This window comes from Budorcas taxicolor, chromosome 10 (assembly GCF_023091745.1).
Source record: "Budorcas taxicolor isolate Tak-1 chromosome 10, Takin1.1, whole genome shotgun sequence".
In the NCBI taxonomy this organism is placed as follows: Eukaryota; Metazoa; Chordata; class Mammalia; order Artiodactyla; family Bovidae; genus Budorcas; species Budorcas taxicolor.
Window position 1 is genome coordinate 20483319 of NC_068919.1, and position 21948 is coordinate 20505266.

General features: G+C 49.4%; 1 protein-coding gene across 2 annotated transcripts in view; it reads left to right on the top strand.

Annotated features, from left to right (window-relative positions):
* Positions 1-1354: 1354 nt before the first annotated feature.
* Positions 1355-21948, top strand: part of CD276 (CD276 molecule) — a 34820-nt gene continuing 14226 nt past the window's right edge. The window contains exon 1 of one of the 2 annotated variants that reach the window (XM_052646484.1): positions 1355-1460. The gene's annotated coding sequence lies outside the window, so the exon portion shown is untranslated. Of the gene's footprint in view, positions 1461-13656; positions 13779-21948 lie in introns of those variants that run through there. The other variant, XM_052646486.1, reaches the window with a different exon arrangement.

The window sequence follows — 21948 nt, forward strand, 5'->3', positions numbered from 1 at the left end:
CTCCTTGTGCCTTAATTTCCATATTTGTGAACATGAGGATAATATTAATAATAGCATTTACCTCACTGAGTTGTGGGCGTTCCTGGTGGCTCAGATGGTAAAGATCTACCTGCAATGCTGGAGATCTGGGTTCGATTCCTGGGTTGGGAAGATCCCCTGGAGGAGGGCACGACAACCCACTCCATTATTCTTGCCTGAAGAATCCCATGGACAGAGGAGTCTGGCAGGCTACAGTCCCTGGGGTCACAAAGAGTCGGACATGACTGAGCGACTGAGATGAAATTAGATAAAGTGGTAAAGTGCTTAAAACAGTGGCTGACAGAGATGCATATGTATTCACACACATTTCCTAAGCCCTCTCCCATTTTGTGGCTGCCACTTGGTGGTGGACCTAGCTGTAAAACAACGCAGGGGTTCTTTTCTCTCTCTGAGGCTCAATTTTCCCACCTGTAAAACAGGAATAATATTACCTTCCTGGTCCAGCTGCTTTGAGGATCTAAACAGGCCCAACGTGGAAAACTCCTAGCCTCCTCTCTGGCCCACAGAAGTCTGCTGCACCTTAACTATTACTGTCTGTAACTGATGGAGAACAGGTCAGAGAACAGGTGCAGGGGCGGGATGTGCCAAGGCAAAGGCCTGACCCCCATCACCCTGCAGGCTGGAGGTCCAAGCCTGATCCAGCCCTATCTCCTCCCGGGCTGGAGTTGAATCCTGGAAAGACAGAGCCTCAGATCAGGGTCGGAGGTGGTCAGAGCTGTCCCATCTTTGGGAGCCTGGGGTGGCCACTAGCCTGGCGTGGGGCTGGGGGCAGGGCCAGCCTGGTGGCTGTGGGTGGAAGGAAAAAAGGAAAACCAGCTCAGTGGAAATTACCCTGCGGTTGGCTCAGGCGCCCACGACACACTGTATTTATAGAGAGCTCCCTGCCGCTCTTAATGCCTCACAGTCGAATTAACCCTTTCCAGGCCGCGGTACCAGCCTAGTGCCAGAGGAGAACACTGGACTGGGGAGTCAGCCAGCCAGATCCGAGCTCTGGCTCTGCTGCCAGCGGCCTGGAGCAGGACCCCAGGGGGCCGATGACCGTCCAGCTATCCCCTAGCAGAAAATAAACTCCGGATCTTGGGAGGGTGGGGCACGGTGGGGGGTGGGCGGGGATCAGACTAGCACCCCTTTACCAGCGCGCCCGCGTGGGTCTGGACCCGGGGCAGGGGCGGGTCCCGGCCGGTGCCCTGCCCAGCAGGCGGGCTCCGGCCTCGGCCCTAAACCGCGGCCGCGGGGCCAATCCGGCCTCTGGGGCGCACCCGGGCCGCCTTTCCGGGCCCGCGGCTTCCTCCAGCCCGCCCCGCCCCTCGGACTCCCGAGGCCGCCCCCGGCCCCCATTCGGGCCCGGCCTCGCGGCGGCGGCGGCGGCAACTCGGCAGCGCTCCGCCGCGTCCCCGAGTCCCGGGAGTCGGCGCGGCGCGGTGAGTGCTTGCGTGGCGGGCCCGGCGCTGGTCGGGGCGGCCTTTGTCTGCGGCCGAGCCCGGCCCCGGGCCGCCGGGCAGCGGGCCTGCTGCAAGACGGCTGGAGCGGGCGGTGAGCCGCCGCCCTCGGAGGGCGCCCCCGCCCCAGCCCTCTCCCCCTGTCGGGGCTGGCCGCGGCGCCGGGAGCACGTTGGACCCCGGATCTGGGGCCCGGAGGCGGCTGGGGCTGCCAGAATCCAATCCCGCCCCCAGCCCTGCCTCCCCTTCCCCTGGCCGGCGGGGCCTGAGCACTGTGGGACCTGCCCTCACCCGGGAATCCGCTCGAGGAGGAGGCTGGGCGGGTGATTGTGACCGCGGAGGCCCTGGGTGTGCACGGGAACAGAGGCACATCTGTCATTGTGTTGATGATTCTGGAAAGCTTCACTATCTGGAAAGCCGCTATCTGGAGCTAGGAGTGAAGCGGAGTCTCCCCGGGGCCCTGTAGAGGAACACACCGTGACCTGATCACCAGCTCTGAGGAGGGGGAGCTACCAGGGAGAGGAGGGCCAAGGGTTGGATAGGGGAGGGGGGCCCCATTCTGCTTGGCCCAGAGAAATGGAGTGGGCGACTGGAGACTTCCATGGGTAGCAGTGGGCATGCGGGAGACAGATTCAGAGAAGGACAGACGGGGACGGCTGGCCTGGGTGAAGGGGTGAATAGGTGTGTGGGTAGGGGGCAGAGCACAGGAAGCAGGGATGGGGCATTTGGGGCTTGGGAAATCTCAGGGAGATGATGGGTGGGGTGGGATGGAGAGGAGGTGGAAGACGTGGTGGAGGGAAGGTGGGGACCCAGGGTGGAGGCCCAAGTCCTCTGTTGCTGCTTAGCTAGCAAATTGGCAGGTTCGGGGGCCTAAGGCAGTGAACTGCCAGAAAAGGGGATTTATTTCTAAGCCAAACCTAGCCTAATGAGAAATGCGTGATGGATGACTCAGATATGGGATCTATCATTGAGGAAAACAGTAAGCAAATAGGAAAGCAAAACCCATTGGAGAGTTGAGAGGGTTTGTTTGACTTAATTGAGAAAAACTACTTAGGTTCAAATGGGATGTAGATAATTATAAATGAGTCTGATTTCATCATTAAATGAAGGCCCTAGGTCTTTTTCTTACATGCCTGTCTTTAGCAATTTGCTTCTATATTAGAAAGTAATGAAGCTGTTCTGTTTTTAAGAGAGTTCTTTATTTAGTTCAGCCTCTTCTGTGACTCCCTCTTGCCTCCCAGAAGTTCCTAGGAAATCTGAGGCTGTGCAGCCTTCTGTAATTTCGAGGTCTGCACACAGGTGGGTGCTTTTGGAGACTGAGGGAAACTGAAGTCTAAACTTGAAATTGAACTCTAAACATGTCCAATTGGTTGGTCTGATCTGAGTGGCAGAGCTCTGAGGCTGTGGGTATGAGTGGTGGCTTATATTTCCAGCTCTTTTGGAAATGGGAGTAATTTGGGTGAGTGTATTTTTCTGATATTTAGAGTTTCTGAGATTAAATGAATACTTATGTTAATCATTGATCATGGAAATCTTTCTCCCCTGTGTTATGCACATCACAGTCTGACCTCTTGATGTCAGTGACATTTTCCTTCATGACTTCAGATCAGCGCTGTGAACATCCATTTTTGCACTAAGGGGACTCTCAGGGGAGTGAGATTTGCATTAAGTGGCTTCAGAGATGCTTGTATTGGTCCCATGACTGATCTTGGAGTTCTTTTCTCTCTTCCGTGACATCACTGGTGGTTTCTCCTGCCTGCTCTCAGTGAGCTTTCCAATGTATTCCAGACTCCTGTGTTGCAAGAAATTGGACCATCTAGCTTGTTAGCGATAGGAGTGTTAGTTGCTCAGTTGTGCCTGACTCTTTGCAACCCCATGGACCGCAGCCCACCAGGCTCCTCTGTCCATGGGATTTTCCAGGCAAGGATACTAGAATGGTTTGCCATTTCCTTCTTCAGGGAATCTTCCTGACCCAGAGATTGAAGCAGGGTCTCCTGCACTACAGGCAGATTCTTTACCAACTGAGCTACCAGGGAAGCCCAAGAGATGGGAAGCCTACCTTAAAACAGGACTGAGGATGAGAAGGGGTTTTGGGAATTGAGGACCGATTTTCCTCCCTGTCCTTGGCCCTCTGCACCTCTGCCTGGGCACCTGATGGAAGTAGGTTGACTGGCTGACTGAGATTCTCAGATAGCTGGGTCAGAAGCTGGAATGTCTGTGGAAAGGACAGTTATAGAAGTGTTGTCCCTTCTGTGGAGGCTGTGTCCTTACTCTTTTGAAGTTGATTTTTGAACTGTCCTGTGGGAATTCCTCTATCCTTAAACTTTAACCTGCTCTGGAGTCATCAGTCTTCATTCTTTGGTGTAGGATTTGGGCTTGATACTGAGATGAGCAATATAGTTCAGGATCAGAGACTGAGTATGATCATAGAGCCAGAAGCTGAGATGCCACAGCACTCAGAAAGTACTGTAGACAAGTGTCTGGCCTGTTGCTTGCCACTTCTTGGTTGGGTTTGTGCTATGTGAGGAAAAATGACCCAAGTCCAAGCGGCCCCTGAGATGAACACCACCCAGGGCCTGAGCAGTGGCCCTGAGTCATGGGGTCAGGGGAGGAGGAGGAAGGGCAGGCAGGATGATGTCACTGCCCATGAGCTTATCCTCTGAGTGGGTTGGCCATTTCCACTCCTGTCCATTTCCCACACCCCTAGGGCAGGAATGACAGGGAGGTCCACTGGCAAAAGAGGGAAGGCAAAGTCAGCGCCTAAAAGAGGACAAGAGTGTGGGAACTGGTGATCTTGGAGAAATTTCCTTTGGTCTCGTTGGTCAGAATGGATCACACATCTGTACATATCGCCTGACAGAGGCGGCTCAGTGCAGAGGATCCAGGAGGCCTTCTCCCCATGCCCATGGCAATAATAACAAAAGTAGTCATGATCCTTACCACTGTTGGCGTGCTTTAAACCCTTTCTGTATGTCCTCTTATGTTATCCTTACAGCAGCTCTGTGGGGTAGGCATTGCTTCCCCCCTTTTCATGTAACCTTCGCCTGCCACCCCCGGTTCTGCCACCCCTGTGGGATAAGGTTCCAGATAGGAGCAATGGGTTTTCAGGTTTTGGGGGATAGGGGTGTGCTGGATGCTTAATAGAAATCATCTCGTTTCATCATCATAGCTGTCCTGTGAGGTAGGGAGTCGTTAGCGCCATTGTACATATGGGTAAACTGAGGCCCAGGAAAGGGAAATCACATGCCCCAAAACATGCAGCTGGCAAATGCTGAGGCTCGGTTGCTGTCTCCTCCAGGAGCTGGCTCTTTCTGCCACTCTGGAGGCACACTCAGCTGGAACCTGGTAAGATGCGCTAAGGGTCCCTAGTAAGATGTGCAAGGCAGAGAGGATTCATCTGCGGAACTGGGGAGACGGCAGACCTGACCTGGGTGTCCCAGACTAGTGTACTTGCAGTGCAGTTGGAACCACTGTGATGAGTTCTTACTGTTCCAGAGGCCTGGTCCTCAGCACACTAGTGCCTTTCAGGAGCCCCTCTCAGTTCCGACCAGTGCCTCCGGCCAGCTGTCCCTGTTATCCCTCATTCTCCCAAGAATGGATGCTTCCTCCACACCCCTAATGCCTTTGGGCCTTTGGTCTTCCCAAGACTTAGGGAGGGCATGTTGGAGGGAACTGCTGGGAGTGGGGATTGAGAAACATTTTTTGGGGGAGCCTTGGAGCAGGCCTCTGGGAGGCAGGGCTTCCAGGTAACCTAAAGTCACTGTAGGCTCCCCAGAACTGGATCTCTCATGGGAGAGATACTGAAATATGTGGAGGCCTTGTACAAAGGGGTATGTAGCAGCATGGGGGCTGTGTCCTGGAGGAGGAAGGGGGAGAGAACCAACAGGGATGAGCCAGACACAGAGATGGAGCCGAATTGTGATTTGCTGCTTTGGAGTTGGGGTGCTGGCGGAGTCCTAGGTGCAAAGAGGGGCCAGAGAAAGAATAACGTTCCCAGGGATCTGTACATATCGCCTGACAGTGGAGGCTCAGTGCAGAGGATCCAGGAGGCCTTCTCCCCATGCCCACGGCAATAATAACAAAAGTAGTCATGATCCTTACCACTGTTTGGGTGCTTTAAACCCTTTCTGTATGTCCTCTTATTTTATCCTTACAGCAGCTCTGTGGAGTAGGGATTGCTTCCCCCCTTTCAGCGATATGGAATCAAATCTCAAAGAGGTTAAGTCATTTATACTTGATCATATGTCTAGCCAGCCTTCGGAGTCAGAGTTTGAACCTAGGCTTGTCTGCTGTACCGGAGCCTAAGCTGTATGGTGAGGCAGGCAAGAGAGCCTGATGATGGTGTTTAACAGGTGAGGAATTCAAGCCCAGGGGCACCTAGCTGGCTCTTAGTCATCTCTGATGTGACTGATGACTGAGCATGGGCCCCTCGGCAGTCTGAACCCTGTTTCCTAGGCTCAGACGCCCCTTTGTATGGTGGGCATGGAAGTGGCCGCTGGACAGGTCAGCTCCAAGAGGCCTTCCAGCTCTGAGGCTAGGTGGAGCCTGCTACACTCCAGAGGAACCCCTGGAGATCCAGAGAGGCTGGTGCTTAGGTGGAGAGGGGTCTGCAGCATTTTTCTGCCAGGGCAAACCTCTTTCAGGGTAGAAACCTGAAGAATGTCAGGGCAGGGAGTGTTTAGGTAAAACACATCTGGAGTAAGTGAGCCCTTCCATGAGTGAAGTCTAGAAAGGTTTCTGGGAGGGATGAAATTTCCAGACACATCTGGGTGGGCACTCAGCAGGACTCAGCAGAGGTTGGGTGAATGCAGATGTGTGTGGCATGGGCCTGCCAGGACATGACCTGGGATCCGCCCTGCAACTTGGTCTTATGTTCTCTCATGCCTTCCCGTCCTCTCTCCACTCTCCTCCTTCAACTCCTTCCTTCTGGCCAGACCTCTTCTGAGCTAAGTGCAGCCGTCACTTTATTCCAAGGTTCCATGTTTCTGATGGGGTGTGTGTGTGTGTGTATGTTTGTAGCCTCTGCTCACACTTCTAGTTCATGCTGCCTTGTCAAGTGGCTGTTGAACTCTGGAAGACGCAAACTCGTTTTGTGGTGGCTCCTTAGCCAGAAGAGGGTGTGAGAAGCAGGCCAGCTGTTGTGGCAAAAGTCACCATATTCTTGAACCCACTGAGCCGTCTTCCTTCTCTCTGGTTTCGCCTCCTCCGGGTCTCAGGCCTTGACTTCAGTGTGGAGAGGGTGCCTCGATGGGGATGGTTTGGCTTGGGGAAGCTGGGGGCTCTGCTCTGTCCTGTTTTTCCTCTTCCTTGTTCTTCCTAAATCCATAAAGGAAGCAGATTGCCGATGCCAAGAAAAGCTTGGCCCCACTCTGCTGGGCTGGCGCTGATGACACACTGCTGTTTTGACTCACACAGAAATCACTTTGAGAGGAAGAATTGATTTCTTCTCTTGGGTAGGATCACGGGGATGGGGAGCACTGCCCAGCAGACAGCCTTGAACACCAAAGGCCCAAACTAACTCATTATCAGGAAAAAGGAAGGCCGTCAGGGTTCCTAGGCAACTCTGGAGACCCCCTAAACTCTTTCGCAGGCTCCCACCCTGCTGTGGAACACCTATACTATTAATATTAGGCCAGGTTTTTTTTTAGATAATTTTTCTCAGTGGAGTCCCATAACCATCTTATGAAGGCAGAGTTTAGATTCCTATTTCACACATGAGCCAGCTGAGGCTCAGAGAGGATGTTTTCCCAAAGTCACATGTCTAGGAAGTGGCAGAGTCTGGATTTGAAGTTGTGTCTCCAGCTCCAGAGACATCTTCTAAAATGGCAGGGCTCACTCTGTCCATGAGGCTTCTTGTGCTACAGCAGCCCAGCGTGTGATGGTGGTCATAGCACAGGAAGGGGGCCAGGACCTTCCTTTGAGGGTTAGGGAAATGAAGACCCTGAGAGGCAATGGGGCAGAGCAAGTGAGTGATAGAACCTGGTCTAAAGCCCGCATAAACATACATCTTCGATGTTGCTGTTTTCCTTTTTCATTTGTTAATGAACAAAAGAATTAGATGCTTGTTGTCAGAGCAGCAGAAGTGTATCAAAGTAACTAGAAGGTGGAAGTAGATGCTTACCTTCATTCCCATGCTCCAGGGTTGGGTTCACTATCACGCTTCCAGGCCATTTTTCTAGACAAACATTCATCCATGCATCTCTCTATCTATCTAAATACACAGGCATTCATTCATTCATTGAGCAGTGCTTTGAACACTCATGTGCCAAACCTTAGCTAAAACTAAGGATCCAATAGGAAAAAGGATCTAATAAATAAAGCAGACATGGTTCCTGCTCAGGGAGGTCTCAGTGTGACACAAGGTAAACAGCAATGCATAACAGGGACATCCATAGAGTGGCAGACCCCCAACCCAGCTTTCCTGCCAAGGTGAACCTCAAGCTGTCATCCAGGAAGAAGCAACTGTGCTTGCAGAGACCCTGTGAGGTAGGGAACAGGGTCTCGTCGTAAGAGCTCTGATGAGGGGCGAATGGGAGGAGGTGAGGCTGGGGAGGTGGGCAGGGCTGAACCAGGCAAGACCCTGTAGGCTGATTAGATATTGAAAGTGATGACGTGATGCACTTTTGTTTTTATAGCTGTTTTTCTGGTTGCTGTGTAGAAGTCTGGATGGGCGTATAGAGCTGGGTTGGGGGACAAGAGAGAAAGTGGAGAGACTGGTGAGGAGCCTTTTGTAGTCATGCAGGCAAGAGATGATGGCAGCTTGGCAGACGAGAGAGAAGCTGAGGTAGAGGGGAATAGAGAGAGTAAAAATACATTGGGTTGACAAGCTTTTTCTCTAAAGGATCAGAAAGTAAATTGTTTAGGCTTTGTGATTATTGCAACTACTCAGTTCTACTGCTGTGATGGAAAAGTAGTCACAGGTAATGTGTAAATGAATGGAGGGTGGCTGTGTGCTGATGAAACTTGATTTCTGTTCAGTTCAGTTCAGTCGCTCAGTCGTGTCTGACTCTGCGACCCCATGAATCGCAGCACGCCAGGCCTCCCTGTCCATCACCAACTCCCGGAGCTCACCCAGACTCACGTCCATCAAGTCAGTGATGCCATCCAGCCATCTCATTCTCTGTCGTCCCCTTCTCCTCCTGTCCCCAATCTCTCCTGGCATCAGAGTCTTTTCCAATGAGTCAACTCTTCCCATGAGGTGGCCAAAGTACTGGAGTTTCAGCTTTAGCATCATTCCTTCCAAAGAAATCCCAGGGCTGATCTCCTTCAGGATGGACTGGTTGGATCTCCTTGCAGTCCAAGGGACTCTCAAGAGTCTTCTCCAACACCACAGTTCAAAAGCATCAGTTCTTCGGCGCTCATCCTTCACAGTCCAACACTCACATCCATACATGACCACTGGAAAAACCATAGCCTTGACTAGACGGACCTTAGTCGGCAAAGGAATGTCTCTGCTTTTGAATATGCTATCTAGGTTGGTCATAACTTTTCTTCCAAGGAGTAAGTGTCTTTTAATTTCATGGCTGCAATCACCATCTGCAGTGATTTTGGAGCCCCAAAAAAATGAAGTCTCACACTGTTTCCACTGTTTCCCCACCTATTTCCCATGAAGTGATGGGACCAGATGCCATGATCTTTGTTTTCTGAATGTTGAGCTTTAAGCCAACTTTTTCACTCTCCTCTTTCACTTTCATCAAGAGGCTCTTTAGTTCCTCTTCACTTTCTGCCATAAGGGTGGTGTCATCTGCATATCTGAGGTTATTGATATTTCTCCCGGCAATCTTAATTTCAGCTTGTGTTTCTTCCAGTCCAGCGTTTCTCATGATGTACTTTGCATATAAGGTAAATAAGCAGGGTGACAATATACAGTGTTGATGTACTCCTTTTCCTATTTGGAACCAGTCTGTTGTTCCATGTCCAGTTCTAACCGTTGCTTCCTGACCTGCATACAGATTTCTCAAGAGGCAGGTCAGATGGTCTGGTATTCCCATCTCTTTCAGAATTTTCCACAGTTTATTGTGATCTACACAGTCAAAGGCTTTGGCATAGTCAATAAAGCAGAAATAAATATTTTTCTGGAACTCTCTTGCTTTTTCCGTGGTCCAGTGGATGTTGGCAATTTGATCTCTGGCTCTTCTACCTTTTCTAAAACCAGCTTGAACATCATGAAGTTCACGGTTCACGTACTGCTGAAGCCTGGCTTGGAGAATTTTGAGCATTACTTTACTAGCATGTGAGATGAGTGCAATTGTGCGGTAGTTTGAGCATTCTTTGGCATTGCCTTTCTTTGATTTACAGACACTGAAATTTGAATTTCATATGATTTTCATGTGTTATGAAGAATTCTTCTTTTAATTTTCTAACCATGTAAAAAGGTAAACCCTGTCTTAACTGGTGAACTGAACAAAAGCAGGTGGTGAGCGGAATTGGGGGTGAGGCTGTAGTCTGCAGATCCCTGAGATATATTTGGGTGTTGGGGATGGCTGTTCTTGGTGATGAACTATAAGGGTAAGAGAAATCAGGGTTCTGACTTGATCAGAGGCGGTGGAGGATGATGCCTTTACGAAGTGGGAAGGGCTGGGGAGGAACAGGTTTGGGGGAGGAATCAAGAGATTGAAGAGAGACGTGTTAAGAGAGATGTGCCTGTGAATCTTTGGAACAGAGATGTTTAGGAGACAGTTGGGCTTAAGTCTGGAGCTCCGATGAGAGGTATGGACTTGGAGAAGTAAATTTGGGAGTTATCAGCATATAAATGATATTTAAAGCCACAGGAGTGGATGAAATCATCTAGGAAAAAAAATAGTAGAGAGAATTAAGGGGAGGGTCTAGGAGCAAGCCCCTGGGGGTTCAGTGCCAGAGACGGAAGGACCTGCACTGAAATATAGGAGACAGAGAGAGGTAGGTGACTAGATCTGGGACCGTGGGACCATGCATCAACACAGAAATTAGGTCATGTTACTCCCACTATATAATATACTTTATTCAGTGACCCACATGGACTTATTTCCATTTTAGTACAAGTTCTTTTGAAAGGCTGTATGCTATTCCTTTATACAGATGTGCCATAATTAATGTACCCATTCCCAATTGTTTTCCATTTTTGCTGCTGATGTGTTTGAGAATGGAACTAGTGTTTCTGTAAACCAGTCCATACTGACTAGCCCCATACTGGGGCAAATCTTCTGCTGCTTTTTTTGTATCATCTAGAAGCTAACAATGATTGGCCAAAAAAATCATGTGATTCCTGAAAATTGTATTCGATTCAATTCCGAGTGTCCATAAATACACTTCTGTTGGAACACAGCTCGCTCATTCATTTATATACTGTCCCTGGCTGCTTTCCTGGGGTAAAGGTAGAGCTGAGCCATTCGGACAGATGTGGGAAGGCCTGCACAGCCTCAAATGCTCACTATCTGGACCATCACAGAAGAAATCTGCTGACCCCTGCCTGACTCGATTCTACATCCAGAACCAGCAGTAGGTCCACACACAGTCGGACAAGGGTATTTTGAGCATCTCCAGGAGGACACAATCTAGCAAAAAAAAAACTCTCTGATGCCTGAAATTCTACCATTAGCTCTTATTTTGAGTAAACCATTGCCCTTTTAAAATGTCATCCTTTAAAATTCAAACACCCTCAGCAAGGTTAACATTACATATGGATCAGTTAATCAAAGGTTGGCCCACCTATGGCAACAATGTTACTTCTCTACTCAAAACCCTTTCTCATCATGTACAAAATCCAAACATGACCTCCTGTTCTAGCCCTGACCACCGGGGAGCGTCAGGTCAGTGTTCAGGGTTCACTTTAGCGGGTTGTCGTGTCTCTAAGGTACCACCAGGTGGTCCTCACTGTATCTTAAAACAGTACTCTGTACTAAACTGTAGTGATTTCTATGCATTTCCCTATTGGAACTCAGGCTCCTGGAGACAGACATAACTTAGTCCTCTCTCTGCCCCCAGTGCCTGCCTACCAGGCACTCCATGAATAGTTCAGTGAATCACTAAATACACAAACCAATGTATAGTCAAGGACTCCTTCAGTTATAGATAGTAGAAACCTAGCTCAAACTGGCTTAAGAGGAAAAAAAGATCACTCATGTATCTGGGCAGTATAGGTGTGCAGCTTGCTTCAGGCCTAGGGACGTACATATTGTGTTCAGGGCTCTGTATCCCTCCTGTGTTCACCTTTGCCTCTGTGTATTTGTTTGGATCAATTCTTTAGATTGTTGCTAGTTGACAGATTCATTGCCAACAGCCCCAGACCACATCCTCCTTAGCAACCTCAGCAAGAAAGAGTGCTTTCTGAGAGTACCAGCAGCAAAGCCCTGGGAATTCTCTGATTGGGTGTGGCTTGGCTCACAGGCTCATTTCCAAGCCTGTCACTGAGTGGGGGCAGGGCAGGGGTTCTCCAAGAAGCCAGATCTGGTCCCCAGCTGAGGCCTGAGGCTGGGAGTCAGCCCTACCAGTACCATATGGAGTGGGTTCCCCGCAGGAAATTGGAGCCCTGTTATCAGAATGATCCAGCCTAGAATGAGAGAGGGGCACTCTAGAATAAAGGATGTGGAGCAAAATGTCTAGTGAAGGCAGAGGAGGTCTGCCCAGCATCTATTTTTCTTCTGTATCAAGGAAAGGAAGAGAAGCTGTTAGGAAGGAACCAGAGTTCAGGCCAGGAGGGGAGATGATAATCTGCTTTAATGGGTTTGTCTTCTGGCTCCTGAGATTGCCTGTCCTGGTGCTGAGTGAACCTGGAGATGAGATCTCAGAGAAGCTATCAGGGATATTTCAGGACAACTGGGAAAGACAGCAGAGATTGGATGGAGGTGGGAAAGGTGTGGGTTGCAGCATTTCACAGTTTCCTACTGTGTACAGAATCAATCCAGGACCCCTAACTGACCATAAAGAAGGCTGAGCACCCAAGAATTGATGCTTTTGAACTGTGGTGTTGGAGAAGACTCTTGAGAGTCCTTTGGATTGCAAGGAGATCAAACCAGTCAATCCTAAAGAAAATCAAGCCTGAATATTCATTGGAAGTACTGATGCTAATCCAATACTTTGGCCACCTGATATGAAGAGCTGACTCATTAGAAAAGACCCTGATGCTGGAAAAGATTGAGGGCAGGAGGAGAAAGGGATGACAGAGGATGAGATGGTTGGATTTTGCAATCTTTTAAGCTTCCAAAATGGGTTCCCAGCCCACTCACTGGTCTTTTCCCCCTCTTCCTTCCTTCAGAGATTGAGGGCAGGAGAGGAAGAGGGTGACAGAGGATGAGATGGTTGGATGGCATCATCAATTCAATGGACATGAGTTTGAGCAAACTCTGGAACATAGTGAAGGGCAGGGAAGCCTGGGGTGCTGTAGTCCATGACTGAACAACAACCGACCCCTAGCCACCTCCTTGCCTCATCTCTTGACAGCCTCTCCTCAGAGTCCCATCTTCCCAGAGTCTACGGGGGGTGCCCGCTCTTCCATGACTTTGCTGGTGCTGCCTCCTTCCCCAGATAGCTGGAATGTTTCCTCCTTTATGAGGTCTCAACTAAGCCTCCCCATTCCTCCATGAACTGCTTGGCCCTTCATGCCCGTAATACCTGCTATAAACCTGCATCTGTTTGTTGTATAAATGGATAGGCGACTGCTCAAAGACCTGCTGCTGCTGCTGCTGCTGCAAGTCACTTCAGTCGTGTCCAACTCTGTGTGACCCCATAGACGGCAGCCCACCAGGCTCCTCTGTCCCTGGGATTCTCCAGGCAAGAACACTGGAGTGGGTTGCCATTGCCTTCTCCAATGCATGAAAGTGAAAAGTGAAAGTGAAATCTCTCAGTCGTGTTCAACTCTTAGCAACCCCATGGATTGCAGCCTACCAGGCTCCTCCATCCATGGGAGTTTCCAGGCAAGAGGACTGGAGTGGGTCGCCAGTGCCTTCTCTGGCTCAAAGACCTACGACGGGCAAATAACCAGATTTATGGGGAATAAAGTAGATTACAGGAAGAACAGATCGGTGACTTAATCTTGACGAAACCCTGGAACTAATAATCAATTGAGCACTTGAGGAAGAGTCCACCTTCTTCAATTGAGACTTTTTTTTCCTGGTTTTTCTCCATGTGATTGGTCCCCCACCAGAAGCCGTGGTACTTTGGGGGTGAGATAAATGGGAAGCTGGGTGAGCGGCAGCACAAGTAGGAAGACTTGGGACCCCAAAACCTTGAATAGTGGACAGACATCCAGGGGCAGACCCTAGTGCTACAGGGCTCTCCTGATTCTGTCCTCTCCCAGAGGACCTTGATGACACAAGAAATAAGGTAAGGAGAAGAGGGTAACCTTTTTAGGTAACACCCATTTGTTCTTTTCTTCATCCACCAAAAAATTACTGAGCACCCCTGTGTACCAGGTACTGTCAAAACAGTAATTCAAAAGATCATGGCATGGTCACAAAACACTGTGTCTGCACTTAACGCCACCAAATTGTACACTTAAAAATTAATAAAATGGGAATTCTCTGTAGGTCCAATGGTTAGGACTATACGCTTTCACTCCTAAGGTCCCAGGTTCAATCCCTGGTTGGGGAACTAATCCTATGAGTTGAGGGGTGTGGCAAAATTTTTAAAAAATGACAAAATGGTAAACTTCATGTTATGTGTATTTTACCATAATTAAAAAAAAAAAGATCATGGCAGTTGGATACTTAGCTTAACTGGATGAAATATAATAGTAACAAATGAAACATCCTATAAATCTCCACCCCTTCCCTAAATCTTTCAGACGAGGATGGGAGAGACATGGACTCACAGTAATGTGAGCAAATGACTCTGGTCACTGGCCACAGATTTGACAGTCTGTTGTTTTGGGTTAGTGGCTGGCTGCCCAATATGACTTCTACCAGGGGGAGGAAGACCCAAGACTTGCAGGCTGATATAAGGGAGGGGGCAGACATGTTCTCTGTGGTCCAAGGGGTCAAATGAGGAATTATATAGGCTGACAGATTTTATCTCAATAAAAGGTAGAGCTTTACATCAATGAGAGCTGCCCAAAAAGTGGTGGACTTCTTGGGAGGTAGTGGGTACCCATCCCCGGGGGGAAGTTGTGGGAGTGGCCAGATAAAGCTTCCCTGTTCTGTTCTTAACTTCTGCAGCTTCTTCAGAATTTGTTCGGGGGGCCTCTTCTCATTCCATTATCTACTCAGTGATTCCCAACTCTGGCTTCCAAGAGTAGCTCCCACATCCTGTTATGAGCTCTAGTTCTGTGTGTCTAGAAATCTATCATACATTTTCTCATGGATGATCCATCCATGGCTCAAGCCCAGCTGGCATTCTTCTCCCCCGTCATTTCCAGGTCTCTCCATCTTCTGTGTGTGACACACACGCTCATTGGTTGAAACCTTCAGTACATCCTTGGCTCTTTCACCCCCTACCATACGTACAATCACCACGACAAGTCATGACTACCCTTGAAATATCTCCTAAGCTGGGTCCGGGTATCATTACATGAATCTAATGAGAGAGTGTTCAGTTCACATTTTGAAACACCTATTTTAGATGTGGTTTCCTTTTGCTGTTCTGAGCAGTAGCAATTTTCATGGGGTGGGAAGCGGGAGAAGAAAAGGCGGGAGAGGAAGGAAGGGATGGGTCCCTAAATTAGTCACTTTGGATGCTGTGAGAAAGACCCGAAATAACGGTGTCGCTAGAAAAGATGCTTATTCTCAGCCGTGGGACAATCCGGGTATGTCCAGGGCTGATGCTGCAGCCCCCGGGAGCCTTCTGTCTTGCTGCTCTGCAGTCCCCAGGGTGTTGCCTTTGGCAGCATGGTCCTCGATGGCTCACCACATCTGTGTTCTAGACAGTGGGAAGGGGGAGGAGAAGAGAGCAGGCATGCGCCTCTTCAAAGGCACGACCCAGAAGTTATACATCAGTTCCTCCTACATCCTATTAGCCAGAAAATGGTCATATGGCCATTCCCTGCTGCAAGGCAGGCTGGTATCTGCAGTCTTTAGCTAAGTGGCTCTGTGCCTAACAAAATATTAATATTCCACAGAAGAGGAGGAAACTAGATGTAAGGGGAACACTAGTGGTTTCTGCCACAGTCATTTTATACATTTCAGTGTGACCTACATGGCAGCTAACTGGCTAGACCTTAAGGATATAGTACGTGAAGGCTTAACATACTAAAGAAGTTCCATCAACAGCCAGCAAAGCTCTTCTTTCAGGCTTTCCTGGTGGCTCAGACTGTAAAGAAACTGCCTACAATGCAGGATACCCAGGTTTGATCCCTGGGTCAGGAAGATCCCCTGGAGAAGGGAATGGCAACCCACTCTACTATTCTTGCCTGGAGAATTCCATGGACAGAGGAACCTGGTGGGCTATAGTCCATGGGGTCCCAAAGAGTTGGATATGACTGAGGGACTTTCACTTTTTTTCAAAGCCCTTTTTTCATAGATGGCAACACTGATCTCAGAGAGGGGAAGTCACCTATAAAGATTGCCCAGCAAAGTGCCAAGACTGGAACTAGAACCAAACTTTGGGCTCACTATTTACTATTTCAAAGAGATCTGGCTGACAGGCAGGAAAGCAGTGCCAGGAGGCCAGGACTCTTGGGGCTAGGGAGAGACCACCTTTCCTAGCCTGTCTACCTGGGGACAGGCTAGGACAGGCCAAATTCAGACTTAAATTGAAGAAAGTAGGGAAAACCACTAGACCATTCAGGTATGACCTAAATCAAATCCCTAATGATTATGCAGTAAAAGTGAGAAATAAGATTTAATGGACTAGATCTGATAGATAGAGTGCCTGATGAACTATGGACAGAGATTCATGACACTGTACAGGAGACAGGAAGCAAGACCATCCCCAAGAAAAAGAAATGCAAAAAAGCAAAATGGCTGTCTGAGGAGGCCTTATAAATAGCTGTGAAAAGAAGAGAAGCAAAAAACAAAGGAGAAAAGGAAAGATATACCCATTTGAATGCAGAGTTCCAAACGATAGCAAAGAAAGAAAAGAAACCCTTTCTCAATGATGTGCAAAGAAATAGAGGATAACAATAGAATGAGAAAGACTAGAGATCTCTTCAAGAAAATTAGAGATACCAAGGGAACATTTCATGCAAACATGGGCTCAAAAAGGACAGAAATGGTATGGACCTAACAGAAGCAGATATCATGGCAAGAATACACAGAACTATACAAAAAAGAGAAGGCAATGGCAACCCACTCCAGTACTCTTGCCTGGAAAATCTCATGGACGGAGGAGCCTGGTAGGCTGCAGTTCATGTGGTCGTGAAGAGTCGGACATGACTGCGCGACTTCACTTTCACTTTTCACTTTCATGCACTGGAGAAGGCAATGGCAACCCACTCCAGTACTCTTGCCTGGAGAATCCCAGGGACGGCGGAGCCTGGTGGACTGCCGTCTATGGGGTCGCACAGAGTCGAACACGACTGATGCGACTTAGCAGCAGCAGCATACAAAAAAGATCTTCATGACCCAGATAATCACGATGGTGTGATCACTCACCTAGAGCCAGACATCCTGGAATGTGAAGTCAAGTGGGCCTTAGGAAGCATCACTATGAACAAAGGTAGTGGAGGTGATGGAATTCCAGTTGAGCTATTTCAAATCCTGAAAGAAGATGCTGTGAAAGTGCTGCACTCAATATGCCAGCAAATTTGGAAAACTCAGCAGTGGCCACAGGACTGGAAAAGGTCAGTTTTCATTCCAGTCCCTAAGAAAGGCATGTCAAAGAATGCTCAGCCTACCACACAATTGCACTCATCTCACACGCTAGTAAAGTAATGCTCAGAATTCTCCAAGCCAGGCTTCAACAATACGTGAACTGTAAACTTGTAGATATTCAAGCTGGATTTAGAAAAGACAGAGGAACCAGAGATCAAATTGCCAACATCCTCTAGATCATTGAAAAAGCAAGAGAGTTCCAGAAAAACATCTATTTCTCCTTTATTAATTATGCCAAACCTTTGACTGTGTGGATCACAATAAACTCTGGAAAATTTTGAAAGAGATGGGAATACCAGACCACCTGACCTGCCTCCTGAGAAATCTGTATGCAGGTCAGGAAGCAACAGTTAGAACTGGACATGGAACAACAGACTGGTTCCAAACAGGAAAAGGAGTATGTCAAGTCTGTATATTGTCACCCTGCTTATTTACCTTATATGCAGAGTACATCATGAGAAACGCTGGGCTGGAAGAAGCACAAGCTAGAATCAAGATTGCCAACAGAAATATCAATAACCTCAGATATGCAGATGACACCACCCTCATGGCAGAAAGTGAAGAAGAACTAAAGAGCCTCTTGATGAAGTGAGAGTGAAAAAGTTTTCTTAAAGCTCAACATTCAGAAAACAAAGATCATGGCATCCGGTCCCATCACTTCATGGCAAATAGGTGAAGAAACAGTGGAAACAGTGGCAGACTTTATTTTGGGGGGCTCCCAAATCACTGCAGATGGTGACTGCAGCCATGAAATTAAAAGACGCTTACTCCTTGGAAGAAAAGTTATGACCAACCTAGATAGCATATTCAAAAGCAGAGACATTACTTTGCCAAGAAAGGTCTGTCTAGTCAAAGCTATGGAATTTCCAGTAGTCATGTATGGATGTTAGAGATGGACTAACATCCATACATGTTAGTATGGAGGAAAGCCTGAGCACCGAAGAATTGATGCTTTTGAACTGAGGGGATGGAGAAGACTCTTGAGAGTCCCTAGGACTGCAAGGAGATCCAACCAGTCCATTCTGAAGGAGATCAGCCCTGGGATTTCTTTGGAAGGAATGATGCTGAAGCTGAAACTCCAGGACTTTGGCCCCTGATGCAAAGAGCTGACTCATTAGAAAAGACCCTGATGCTGGGAAAGATTGAAGGCGGGAGGAGTAGGGGATGATGAGATGGTTGGATGACGTCACTGACTCAATGGACATGAGTTTGAGTAAAGTCCGGGAGTTGGTGATGCACAGGGAGGCCTGGTGTGCTGCAGTCCATGGAGTCTCAAAGAATCTGACACGACTGAGCAACTGAACTGAATTACCTGGGAAGCTGCTCATCACTTGTCAGGACTCACCCTTAGGGTTATCATGTGCCTCCAAATAGCTCTCAATTAACTTAAATAGTACTCTGTACTGAACTGCAGTAATTTCTATGCATTTAACTCAGGCTTCTTGAGGACAGACACAGCTTAGTCCTCTCTCTGTCCCCAGTGCCTGCCTACCAGGCACTCAGTGAATAGTTCAGTGAATAATTAAATACAGGAATATATATTCAAGGTGGGTCCCAGGTGGCTCAGTGGTAAAGGATCTGCCTGCTAAACAGAAGATATGCGTTCGATCCCTGGGTTGGGAAGATCCCCTGGAGAAGGAAATGGCCACCCACTCTAGTATTCTTGACTGGAGAATCCCATGGACAGAGGAGCCTGGCCGGCTATAGTATGTAGTGTCACAAAGAGTTGGACACGACTTAGTGACTAAACAATGACAAGAACAACCGTCAGTTGCAGGTAAGAGAAATTTAGCTCAAACTAGCTTGAGGGAAAAAAAAAAATAAGATTGGCATAAGTATCTGGCCAATCTAGGTATACAGCTTGCTTCAGGCAGAGCTGAATCCAGGGACTTAACTTCTGTTTTCAAAAGCTATGCTTCTATCCAGTGCTGGTTAGCAAAGATTGACACTAGTTCTGTGACTTGATCCTTCTTGCCTTCTGGGGGACGTGTTGTCCAAGCAGCCCCTGCAGGGACTGGGGAAAGGCAGGAGGGGTTAAGAGAAAATGGGGTGCTGCTGGTGGCCATGGTAGGGGCAAGGCGTTCCCCTCAGACATCCCCAGATCCAGGGCATCATGGTATAGGGCCCACCTCAGCCCTTGATTTTTGGTTTTGGCTTTATGGAGGTCGTCTCTGGGGAGGTTTCTTGTGGCTCCACCTCTTCTGGGGTTGGATGCACTTACTGTACCTCAGGCCTTGGGTGGCCCCGGCCCCTCCCTCCTGCTTCTCTGTGAAAGCCAAGGCAGCCTGAGCTCTTTCCTGCCAGGGCCCCTTGGAATTCCCACATTTGGCTGGGGCGGGGCTCAATGAGGATGGAGGAAGTGGAGGAGGGAAGACCGGCTGGTGACTCAGCGGGAGGGGTGGCACATGCTGACTCCAGGGCCATCCTGCCTGGGGGTGAGAATTCCCCTTTGTAGAAAAGGTGGGCAGGGCAGTGTGAATGCAGCCGGAGGCCTGTGTGTCTCCATGACGCTCTGTGTGCTGGGCAGCCGGTCTGTCCCAGTGGTCACAGGTCATGCTTCTGTTGCCTAGCAATACCCTCTCTGAGATGTGTTCCCCTCTCCTGCCCTCAGCTCTAGGAGCCCAGCTATCGGGGAGGGAGCCTCTCCCCGTCCTCGGTTCTGGGCTCTCAAGGCTTCTCCCCAGGGAACGCCTGAGACAGGAACTTCCCTGAGTCCAGAGTCTAGGAAAGGAGTTGAAGGGAGCAAATCTGGAAAGACTGAAGGCAGGAGGAGAAGGGGAGGACAGAAGATGAGATGGTTGGATGGCATCACCGACTCGATGTGACAGGGAAGCCTGGTGTGCTGTAGTCCATGGAGTCACAAAGAGTCGGACATGACTGAGAGACTGAACTGATGACCAGCCTCCCTACCCCCCGGAATCCTCACCTTCCCTCAGGAGGGAAGGACAGCTCGGCCCTTGGGGAACCTGATTAGATCGGGAGACCGCCCCACATTCAGGGAGGTGGCAGCCAGTACAAGCAACCCTGGCAAGTAAACCCAGCAGCAGCAGCAGGAGTTAGCTTGATGAATGGAGGAAACAGTCATCAGAAAAGGCTTGAAAGCCAGGCAGAGTGGTGTGCGTTTATTCCAGCGGTAAATGGGGAACCCTGTGAGGGCCTTGTAGAGGAAAGATGTGAGCAGATTCCTGCATCAGGTCCTAAGAGGAGAGACGCAGAGTGTGGGGTGGGCAGGGGCGGAGTGGAGAGTCACAGGAGGATCACAGGAGTGCTGGCTGCCAAGGTCAGGATGGGAGATGGTAGGCATGGGCAGCAGTGGGAAGAGTGAGGGAGATCCAGGAAGGACAGGCCTTGGTTCTGTCTTGGGGTAAAGGAGAGCTCCTTAATCCTTAGTCTCCATGATTCCTTCAGCAGACGGGCAGGCATGGCCGGCCACTGCCTGCCAGCATTTCCCTTTGGTCTGTGGTGGCCCTTGTAGGCATGATGTGGTGCCTGCCAAGTGTGCCTTTATGAATGGACCTTGAAGGCTGCTGACTCAGCAGGCGGAAAGGCTTTGAGGCCGCCAGGTTTGGACCGGAACTGTCTCGGAAGGAAGTGGCTGCTCAGGGCTTCCCCACTGTGGACAGCTGGGAGGTGGTAGTGGGGGGAGCGCAGGATGCACCCGGCTTGGCTAAAGGACTCCCTCAGCTCAGCTGCTGGGTGTACGGGAGTGGGGAGAGGCGGGAGGGATGGGACTGAAACTGACGCTCATGACTCGCCATTCGCTCCCTGGAAGGGCAGAGAGGTGTGGCAGGAGGTGGAGAATACAAACCTTTCTCAACTTTGTGCAAAATATGAAGTCCTCTCACTTATCTGGGCTTTAATTTTTTTTGTTTTTCCTCTTGCAAAATGGGACCAAGTCAGGCAGCCTGGCTCCCTGGGTGGTCTGAGGAATGTGAAACCTTTTCTATTTTTGTCAAATTGTATTGAATAGCATAAAGCAACCCTGTTAACACATGGCTTGGTCAGGATGTGACAGTCAGCAGCTGTGAGACCTGGGGAAAAGGCAGACAGCAATGGGGGTGGGGTGGGAGGAAGCCAGAGACTGGGAGTAGGGCTGGACCCGGGAGGTTGCAGAAATACCCCACTCAATCCTGATTCCAGTCTGCGGGCGGGAGCCAGTCTCAGGACAGGCCACTTCCGCTTCTCACTGGTCTTGGGCACTCAGTCTATGCATGTTAAACTAGCCCATGTCCTTTCCCTTGAGCCCCACACTCATTCACCGGGTCGCCTTCAGAAGTCTCGCCAAGAAGTTCCTGCACAAATACCTTTCACTGCATACAGCCTACACTAGTCCCTTCCCTGCTCTCTGTCCCCACGAATGCTGCACCTGCGCCCTAGGCTCAGACCACGGCCACCCCGACTGCTCCCTCCCTCGCTGCCCTGTCCTCCATGCTGTTGCTTTCTCCCAGACCTGCTTTGTCTCTTCTGTCCAGCTCTTCTCATTTATCCTGCAGATGCTGTCAGTGTAATCTTTATGAAGCACAGCTCTGGCCATACCCATTCTTTTATTCCAGAACCTTCAGCGGCTCCCGGCTGCCTTCAGGATAAGCTTCTGACCTCTCGTCATGTTGTTCAGTCACTAAGTTGTGTCCAACTCTTTGCGACCCTGTGGACTGTAGCATGCCAGGTTTTCTTGTCTTTCACTATCTTCTGGAGTTTGCTCAAACTCACGTCCATTGAGTCAGTGATGCCATCCAACCATCTCATCC